General features: G+C 30.5%; 1 pseudogene across 1 annotated transcript; it reads left to right on the top strand.

The window, feature by feature from the left end:
- The first annotated feature begins 8964 nt into the window (after positions 1–8964).
- LOC149531091 (putative glutathione S-transferase) lies at positions 8965–9887 on the top strand (annotated as a pseudogene). Its single transcript, XR_016358788.1, has 2 exons — positions 8965–9322; positions 9428–9887. The product of XR_016358788.1 is annotated as a putative glutathione S-transferase (transcript).
- The last annotated feature ends 204 nt before the right edge of the window (positions 9888–10091 follow it).

The following is a 10091-nucleotide window of genomic DNA, read 5'->3' as shown; positions in this document are numbered from 1 at the left end:
CATACTCCAATCTGATCTCTTTCTCTGCTACCTTCAAGATATGATACTTAATACATATATGCTTAGTCTTAGAGTTGAATATAGTATTCTTAGACATACTTACTATACTTGTGTTATCACAATCTTACTTAATAGTATTCCAAGAAAAATCTTTTCAACAAGTCTTTCAAATACTTTGCTTGTGAAATAAAAATGTCATCACTATTTTGCACAATTTGCAAACCTAGAAAGAATTTCATCTCTCCTATCATGCTCATTTCAAACTCATTCTTGATTTCTTTGACAAACTTATCACTTGCTTCATCATTTCCTCCAAATATAATTTCATCAAAAAATATCACTATTATCAACAAACCATTATCATTTTATTTCAAGTACAACTTACTATCTTTTGTACCTTTAGTGAATCCAATCTTTGCCAAATACTTTTCCAACCTTGCATACCAAGTTCTAGGTGCTTAGTTTAGACCATATTGAGCTTTCTTCAATCTATCATATCTTTTTCTTCTATCAAAGGGAAACCTTCAGGCTACTCAATATATACCCCTTCTCCAAGTCCTCTAATAAACTTTGAACTTCTTATTTTCTGCATAAGCCAAGAACATTCTCACTACTTCCATTATAGCTACAGGGGCATATGTTTCCTCATATTCTATTCCTTCTTGATATGAATATCTTTTGGATACATTTCTAGTCTTGTTTCTTACAACTTCTCCTTGTTGATTCATCTTGTTTCTAAATACCCATTTGGTTCCAATAGCATTCTTGTTTTTAGGCCTAGGGACTAGTTCCCATGTGTCATTCTTCACAATCTGATCAATTTCTTCCTTCATTTCTTGAATCCAATGATCATCTTTTCATGCTTCATATGTACTCTTAGGTTCAAATTGAGAAATCAAACATAGTTCCTCATTAACTATGTTTCTTGTCATCACTCCTTTGTCTTTTCTTCCAATTATCTACTCTGGTGGGTGATTCTTTGTCAAGTTCCTATTAGAGGTAGGAGTTGCTAACTCAACTCTTACTTCTTCTCTTGGTTCAAATATTTGTTCTCCGCTTTGCTCAACAATTTTCCACATCATTGTTAGTCTCAAAGAAAACTTTTGTATTCTCATGGTCAACCTTTGGATTAACAATAGTTACCAAATCTATCTCTTCTATTACTTCATCTTTCTTAACCAATTCAATCTCGTAATCCTTATCATCACAGTAATTTAGGAATATTTCCATACTTGCTCTAAATTCTTCATCATCATCAAAAAGTGAAATCTTTCTAGCTTTTCTTACTCTCTTAGGACATCTGGATGAAAAATGACCAAATTCTTTACATATCCAAAAAATGGAAATTTTCATACCTTTTGGCTTTCTTTTCATGAGTAGATCAATACCTTCTTTGACCTTCTTATCTTCTTTAAATCTATATTTGTCTTTATCTGTGCTTTTATTCTTTTGTATGCAACAAAATATTTCTACATATGGAAACTCAATGCTCTGTTCTTTACATAATTATGATAGCTCACCAAGAAGCTCTATCTTCTGGGTTTCAAAATTTCCTCCATCTAATTCAGGACTTTCTTTTCTAAGGTGACTTTCCATTGATCTCTGAAAGTTGTTAAGATTTATTTTCAAGAACTTGATGCTCTAATACCAATTGTTAGAATATATATTACACCAATATAAAAGAGAAGAGGGCGAGGGCGACAGGAGGGTGGTGGGATTCCAACTATGATCACAATTATCAACCTTATTAAATCTTAACCATATGACCAATTTAATCAAAAACTACAACAAGGTACTCATGCATAACAACAATAGATATGTTAACTAGGGAAACCCTTGGTCAAAGGGAAAACCCTAGTGGGGATAGTACCCACAAGATGATGTACTAATATAAATATTCCTTGTTAGAGGATGGACTCTATTAGAAGTCTATGAAAACATTCAATACATATCAGTCCTTGTTAGGAGACTTTGAATCCCTATTAGGAGATTCCGACCTTGTTAGGATTTGTGCCAACTCTGTTAGGAGTCATAGAAGGAAGATGTACCCACTGTCCAAATAACTTTAGGGGGAAAACAAATGAAGCCACTATCCAAATGATCTCAGTATTATTCCTTGTAGAATAATAGAATTGAACTATATTTCTCCTTCCTCTTCCTCTGTCCTGTCAACTAGACTTTAGCTCCTTCTCATCTCAATACCAAATCACAAACTTTGCATCCAATAATCCCTTGGATCACTTACTCACATTTACCAAACACTCTGCTCTTGTCTGCACTTCCTTGAACGCTTCACATTCCACATACTTTTCAATCAAGGAAAATACTTTCCTTTATACCAAGTCCTCATAATAATTCCTTGAGTCAGCCTTAAGGCTTTCCCAAATAATTATAATAGGACCCTAATAAGATAATTAGTTATTTCACAGCCACATAGCATTGTCGGCTCACAGTCTTTACAAATCTTCACACGTGTGACTTCAGGACTTGGGTACTCATTGACATCATCATCAAAATGTCCTTTATCATTGTATAACTTTGTGTACCCTAATGATATCTTTGTTAAGAGATAGAATACAATAATCAAAAATTGCTTTTCAGGTACCCTATTTTTGCATTGCTCTCTATAAATCATGTATAACTTTCGTATCTCTTCGACTTAAGTTATGCACACTTAACTTCATCATCAGGATATAGTGTAGAACATGTCCTTAACTGTGCATCACCTGAATGCCAAAAAGTTGTCTCTATGACCATGATCTTTGTCTACTACTTTGCCAGTCTTCACAGAACTACTGCTATGTTGACATAAATGACAATCATAGTCACGAATGCAACATGTCAATATTTCCACATGCTTTCCAATACTTAGGATACTCCCCCAAAGGAATACCATAAGCATGAACATGCTAATATAATTGTGATGGATACCATATGGGGAACAAACAAGAGGGTCAAAGTCTTCCTTCACAATAATTAGAAGAATCATTTAATAAAAAAGAAGATGAAAGCAATATATTAATTTTATTAAATTTGAGCAATTAAGAACATTATTAGTCCTCACCTTATATAAGGTAGGGAACTAATGCTTTTAGTTGACTCCCCTCTTATTTATTGTTTTCCCTAATCAAGCGCCATATCCTAGAGTTTATAAGGTTATATTTTAAAAATGTAATTATGAGATGTTAATTTCAATTTTTTGATTGGCTTAAACATAACTTCCTAGGTTTAATCTATTTTTCTAAAATTAAAATTAGAAAAAAACCAAAACTAGAGAGGTGGCGAAGATTAGAGAATAAATGAAAGAAGACAACTGGCAAAAAGGATAATGATGCATTTATTTTGTGTTAGAGAGCTTTCCATCAACCAAACTTTTGGACAAATTTATGTGTTTCCACAAATTTGGAGTCTTAGTACTACACATGTTTCTCTCTATTAAAATATCTAGAATCTTCTGCATGTTCTGTCATTCTCCACGATTGACCCCTTATAGCTTCTTATGGAGATTCCTCGGGTTATTGCATTGGTAGCCTTTTCTACAGCCTTTGGTGCATTACATCCTCTGTAGTAGGTGCCATCACAACTAGTGCATTCTTGTTTGTAAATGCCATTACCTCTAATTGCAGGACAGAGCTTCAATGGAAATCAGGAAAATTCAAGATCGTAGAATACTTAACAAGCAAAGAATTTAAGGATAATCTTGTGGTGGATGGGGGGTAAAAAGTACAGGCTATGAAACCCTATATTTGTTCGCATTTATTATTATTGTTATTAGGAAGTATTGATCCCAACAAACTAATGCAATGACAATTACGTAATTTCACATTTTCATCAAGAATTTTTCAATTAATGAAAAAGTTGTGCAAACATCACATGGATTTTCCAGGGCTGCTAGCTCACCTATTTTGAGTAGGAATATTTTTTAAACAATTTTTAACTATTTTAATCCAATGTCTTTTAAAATTTTCACTAGTTTTATGATTTGTTTGATAAGTTCTATAAATGAATGGAGCTAGAGACTCTATGAAAAGAGTTGATATTTAGATTTTGTTATTTTGTATATTTAAATTTTTATAATTTTTTATATTTAGATGTTTATAACTTTTTATATTTAGATATCTTTAATTTTTAATTTTCTTAAATATATTGCTATAAATAATTGTGCTTTAAATTTTTGAATTTTGATTTAATATAAATTTTTTATTTAAATTTTAATGATCAAGGTTTCAAATATAAAGGGATACTACTATTTTCACTGGTAAATATAAGTAATTAGGTAAATGTTATTAGTGGAAATAAGTGGATTTTGAGACTTAATTGGAGTAACAAAATAATTTATATGAAAAATAAAGATATTTGATTGTTGCTTTGATATGGTAGATTTTAGTCAAATGTGCACATACCTCACTATTTAATCATGCAATGAATGATTCATGATCTTTAAGATTACTTTCAAATGCTCATGTATTTGTACCACAAACTATTCAAGGCCACTCTTACTTTCCATATGGGCTATTAATAACTAGTAGTTGCACACTTTTGTGCTTGCAACGATAAGCCGATAGGTGCTCAATAATAAATTATTTTTAAAATATAATATTATGTGAACAAATTAGATTATTAATAATTTTTAATTTAAATAACATAATATTTACTAAAATCTTTTAAATAGATTAATAAATATTATTTACTTAAATTCAATTCATCAAATATGAAAATAATAACCAAATCAAAAAATCTATTATGCAAATCAATAAGAGAAATAAATAATAATAATATGAAAAAATGACGATGTCTATAACAAATATTCTATTGACTAAATAATTTATAGAAACTAAAAAATAATATTTAAAGAAAAAACTAAATTAATATAAAAAATAATTAGAAAATGAAAACCTAAATCAATTTTAAAATCAAAAGTTAAATAAATAGAGATCACAACATGAGCTAATAGATCACAAATAATTATTTTTTAAATAATTAGGAAAAGAAAAACAATAGTTCAAAGTAGATATTTAAAATATAATCTTATGTGAACAAATTAGATTATTAATAATTTTTAATTTAAATAACAAAATATTTACTAATTTTTTTAAAATAGATTAGTAAATATTATTTATTTAAATTCAATTTATCAAATATGAAAAAAATAATCATTTAAAAAAACCACATCAAAAAATTTATTATGAAAATTAATAAGAGAAATACAAAAAACTAATATGAAAAAATAACGATGTCTCTAACAAATATTTTATTGACTAAATAAACTAGTAGTTGCAAGCTTTTGTGCTTGCAACGATGAGTTGATAGGTGTTTACTTTAAGTAAAATAAACTTTAATTTTGTAATAAATCTTAAATAAATAGTATTTAATTATTTAATTTATTATATATCTTTATGAGCATCACTTAGATCCAATGACTACTAAGTGTTCTATTTATTATCACGAGCGACAGATTCTTGTAAATCACTACTCATTAAACATGAGTCAATGAGTTTGACTCAAAAACTACATAGTTAAACTCTGATAACAATATCACAATTTAACTTGTTGTGGAAAAATATCTCCTACTTATTAATTTAAAGTCTATTAGCATAAATATATGAATAAAATTATCTTTAAAAAAAAAACTAAACTAATTTAAAATCTACCAACCTAAATATATGAAAAAAATAATCATTTTAAAATAATCTTTGTAAAAAACTATTATGAAAAATTAATATGAGAAATATTAAAAAATAGCAACTCCACTAAACTAAAAATCAACATTTAAATGAAAAACTATACTAATTTTTTTTTAAAATTAAAACAATTTAAAAACTAAAACTTCAATCATACAAATATCCTAACAACTAATCATATTCACTATGGCTTTGGTTTGAGGCTTTGCCTCTTTTGTAGTACTCGAAATACTGTGTAACATTTTTTTTATCCCTCTATATCTAATAGAAAAAGAAATCAATAATTAAAAGGAAAAATAAACTAATTTAAAAAATAAATTAAAAACTAAATCTTTAAAAAATAATTATAAAAATTAAAAACTTAACTCTTAAATATATGAATAAAATAATTATTTTAAAAAGTCTTCAAAATTTAATATAAAAAATTAATATGAGAAATATTAAAAAAGAGTAAAAAAATAGGAACTCCTCTCACAAATATCATATTGGCTAAACTAAAAATTAACATTTAAAATTAAAAAACTAAACTAATTAAAATAATTTTTAAACTAAAACTTCAATCAATTTTAAAAATCAAAATCGAATAAAAAGAAAGAAAAACATGAGTTAAAATTAAAGATAACAACTAATTAATTTTCTAAACAAAGAGAAAAAAAAGAGAGTAAAAGTATAGATAAATTAATTTATAAATAAAATACAAAGGTTTAAAATGGAGATTAATAAATACATAAGAAAAAAAAGAGTTTAAGAAAATAGCTAATTAAATTAAATAAATAAGAAAAATTATCGACATTATTTTTGCACCACAGAACTCTTCCAAGTTGTGTAACAATATTCTTCAAAAAAATCTTTAAATATGGAAGTTCTATCCACATTGGATATATGAACCTTGAAGGACCCTCAAGATGAACATCCAAAGACCTGTTGGAATCTGATTGAAAAGATCATTGATGAATTAGAGAGATTGTTGAAGAAGTATTTTTCAATCATTGTTTTGTCACTAATGTCAAACCTGCTATTTGCTGGTAAGACAATTGCTTATAAGATCCAAGTACTATCACTTAGTTGATTGATGAAGAAGATTTAATCAATAAGATGTAACAACATCACTTAGAGGAAAGGTTGAGTTATGATTTTGTAATGAAGTGCAAGGATTAGCTAAGACAATGGTGAAATAATGTATTGATAATATACTTGAAGATACAAAGGTTGGCTGCACTTCGAAACTTTAGAAGAACTTGTAATACTTGGAATGTTTGCAAAGCCTAAACAAAGTCTATAGTGGGTGTCGAGCAAAGTTAGTTTATGCCGAAGCAAATCATCAGTTGATGCTGAGTAAATGCAAATACTAGTATGTGTTGAGTAACACAATTAGTACCAAGTAAAATGTAATAGGTGCCAAGCATTAGTAAACTATAGTTGATGCCGAGTGAAAATGTAACAAGTGTCAAGTAATACAGTATGTGTCAAGCATTAGAAAGTCAATAGTGTTGAGCTGTTGCATTATTTGAAAAGTCAAAGATTCGCCAAATCTAAGCCGATAAATTTGTTACCTTGAATTTTATGAACCAGATGGAAGATAAGGATGATGAGTTGGTGGTACAGAATTCTAGGCTAACTATTTTTAGGTGATTTCAAGTGGATTCTACATGAAGTTTCTAGAAGAAAACAAGATAAGGGATGGATACATTGTATCTTACCTAATCCATCTAAAACCTAATTTGGATGATGGAAATTAGAGCAGGAAAAGTATTGTGAATTCCTACTTAAGGAATCTATGGTTATAAGGCGAAGAAAGGGGATGGTCAAGTAGATTGGAGAGTGGTGCCAAAGAGAAGGCATTGAGAAGGTCAGAGAAGACCTAGAAGAACAAAGTATAGATGCACTACTTTGTCAAAGGACCACTGGAGTGACTGCATTGGTACAAAAACCAAGAAGCTTAAGGAGACAAAAGCTTGAAGTGTGAACAAGCTGTCAGAGTTGTAGAGACCAAATGCCAAGAAATTTTTTGAACTGAATTGTGATCTGATATCAGCAAGTTAAGTTGTAAATCTTATCGGGTCAAAAGCCCTTATTGTTACTCTCTAGCAACAGTTAGGGAAAAATCCTTTGGACTAAGGTTGGTTTAACAACCATTAGAAAATTCTTTAATAGGGTGGCATTCCAAGTGAATGTCCTAAAGTCCTTTAACCAAGCTCACTTCTAACAGGGTGATTGAAATCCATTAACTGGGTCACATTTAACAATGTGTGTTGTAGCCTTTAATAGGGTAGGCCTTTCATAGGGCATCACTTCAGAAGAGTGAGAAACAAGGTAGCATGTTACTGGTGGTTTTCCCAAATTGGGTTTCCATGTGAATCACTGTTTTATGTGTTGATCTTTCATGTTTTATTGATGCATGTTGATTTATCAGTAACCTGCAAGTTTAGAATGATAAGCTTGGATGCATGAATGTTTAATGGGCTCACTAGGACAATTGAAAAGTTTTATTGGACCCTCAGTTACTCTAAAGAATTTTAACAAGACCAAGCTTGCAAATAATAAATCTGGTCACATATGACCCAAGTCCCATATTGCAAAATTGTTGTACATGACACATAACCTTTACCTAGCCCTCTTAAAGATTTAATTTCCCATCCTCTAAACTTATTTAGCCTATCTGTAGAAATCAAACTTAGATGGGATACCCTTCAAAAAGAACAAAGTTACTAATCTAATTCAGCAATGCAGTCAGTCACATCATTACGGTAGATATTCTAGTCTTGCCTTGATTGTCTTTGTCTTCCATTCTATTATCTTGTTTGGTTATCTCTTTCATATTTTTTCCTTCGTCATGTCTAGCTTCTTTTTGACTTGCTTCAACAATCAACACATTGACTACTCAATTACAAACAACTTAAACATCACACACTAAGATTTCATTCTTAGTCAAAAAGACCCTAGCTATGGCCACTTCATAGGCTTTCTTTCTTGGTCGTGGCAAACACCCACGAGAAAGAAGACCCTGTGTTTTGAATCACCTCCTACCAAGGACGAAGAAGAGGGAAGTTGCACTCAATCAGCCTAAATTATTTATGTAAATCATATCATTCCTCTACTAGACATTTTACTTTAGATGACGCGAGTGATGATCGAAGCAAGTGTTGGTCCAGTCAAATATCTTCTTAGTGGCATAAGACGTCAGCGCTCACGAGAGCTTTAAGACCTTTTCATCTTTGCTTCTACACCGTCTCTCTATATATACCAATGGAAACAACCATTTCAATACATCTCACTCTAACACATTTTCCACTAGAGGAACTGACTAGAGAACAAGAGAAATGAGCAGCCAAGAGGAGAAAATGAAGGTATTAAAGCTATGGGTGAGTCCCTATGCCAATCGGGTGTTGATAGCATTGGAAGAGTTGGATGTGGCGTATGACACACAAGAAGACAATCTCAACAAAAAAATCCCTAAGCTTTTACAAGCCAATTGCATTTACAAGTCTGTGCCCACAATCATTCACAAAGGGAAGCCATTGTCGGAGTCTCTGATTATTCTTGAATATATACATGAAACCTACTCTTCTTTTTCAACTCTTCTACCCACAGATCCATATGAAAAATCCATTGCTAGGTTCTGGGCCCATTTCATAGACAAGGTAAGGTTTTGATTAACTATCCTAAATCTTCTTGTTCTTATCTATGGAGTTGTTATCTTCAAGTGCTTATAAATTTATATTATTGGTTTTTTTTGTTTTTGGTAGTTTTGGAAGAATGATGGATATGGAGTTATAGTGATAGAGGGGGAATCCCAGAAAATCACCAAGAAAGAGTTCATTGATTCACTTCTTTTGATTGAAGAGGCGATACCAAACATCTTAGGCAGGAAACCCTACTTGGGTGGAGATAAATTTGGTTATCTTGATATTGTACTTGTTCCTTATGTGTTCCTGTAGCATTCTGCAGAATTTTTTGGAGAATTTAGCATTCCTTTGGAGAAATGCCCACATTTGAGCTATTGGATTGAACTAGTTTCAAAAAGAGAAAGTGTTGTGACTCCCTAATGTTGAAGCAATCCATGAATATTTCACTCAGTCAAGGAAGAAAGCATTGTCCAGATCAAATTAATGATGACGGAAAACTTATGTAGTAGAATGTAATAAGACATCTTTGATGTTCAATGTTAAACTCCAATAAAAATTATTCTGATATTTTCATGATGTATATGACTCTGAAAGTATTGCATTTGTGAAAATGGAGCTAAGGAATGATTTCAGAGGTTACAGCGCAATAAATGTTAGTGTCCAGTGCTTGTGCCTTTGATTTTCTCCTGAGCTCGTTTAGTGGGTATCCTTTTGACGGATTTTAATGTTGTGTTTCAGTTTATGATTTGATTCTTCATAGCTTGTACATTTTCATCTTAATCCC

This window comes from Cupressus sempervirens, chromosome 11, assembly GCF_028749045.1.
Source record: "Cupressus sempervirens isolate cs-2001-9-10 chromosome 11, ASM2874904v1, whole genome shotgun sequence".
NCBI classification, from domain to species: domain Eukaryota; kingdom Viridiplantae; phylum Streptophyta; class Pinopsida; order Cupressales; family Cupressaceae; genus Cupressus; species Cupressus sempervirens.
Note: the sequence above shows the minus strand (reverse complement) of the source record. Positions and strands in the feature narration are given on the sequence as shown.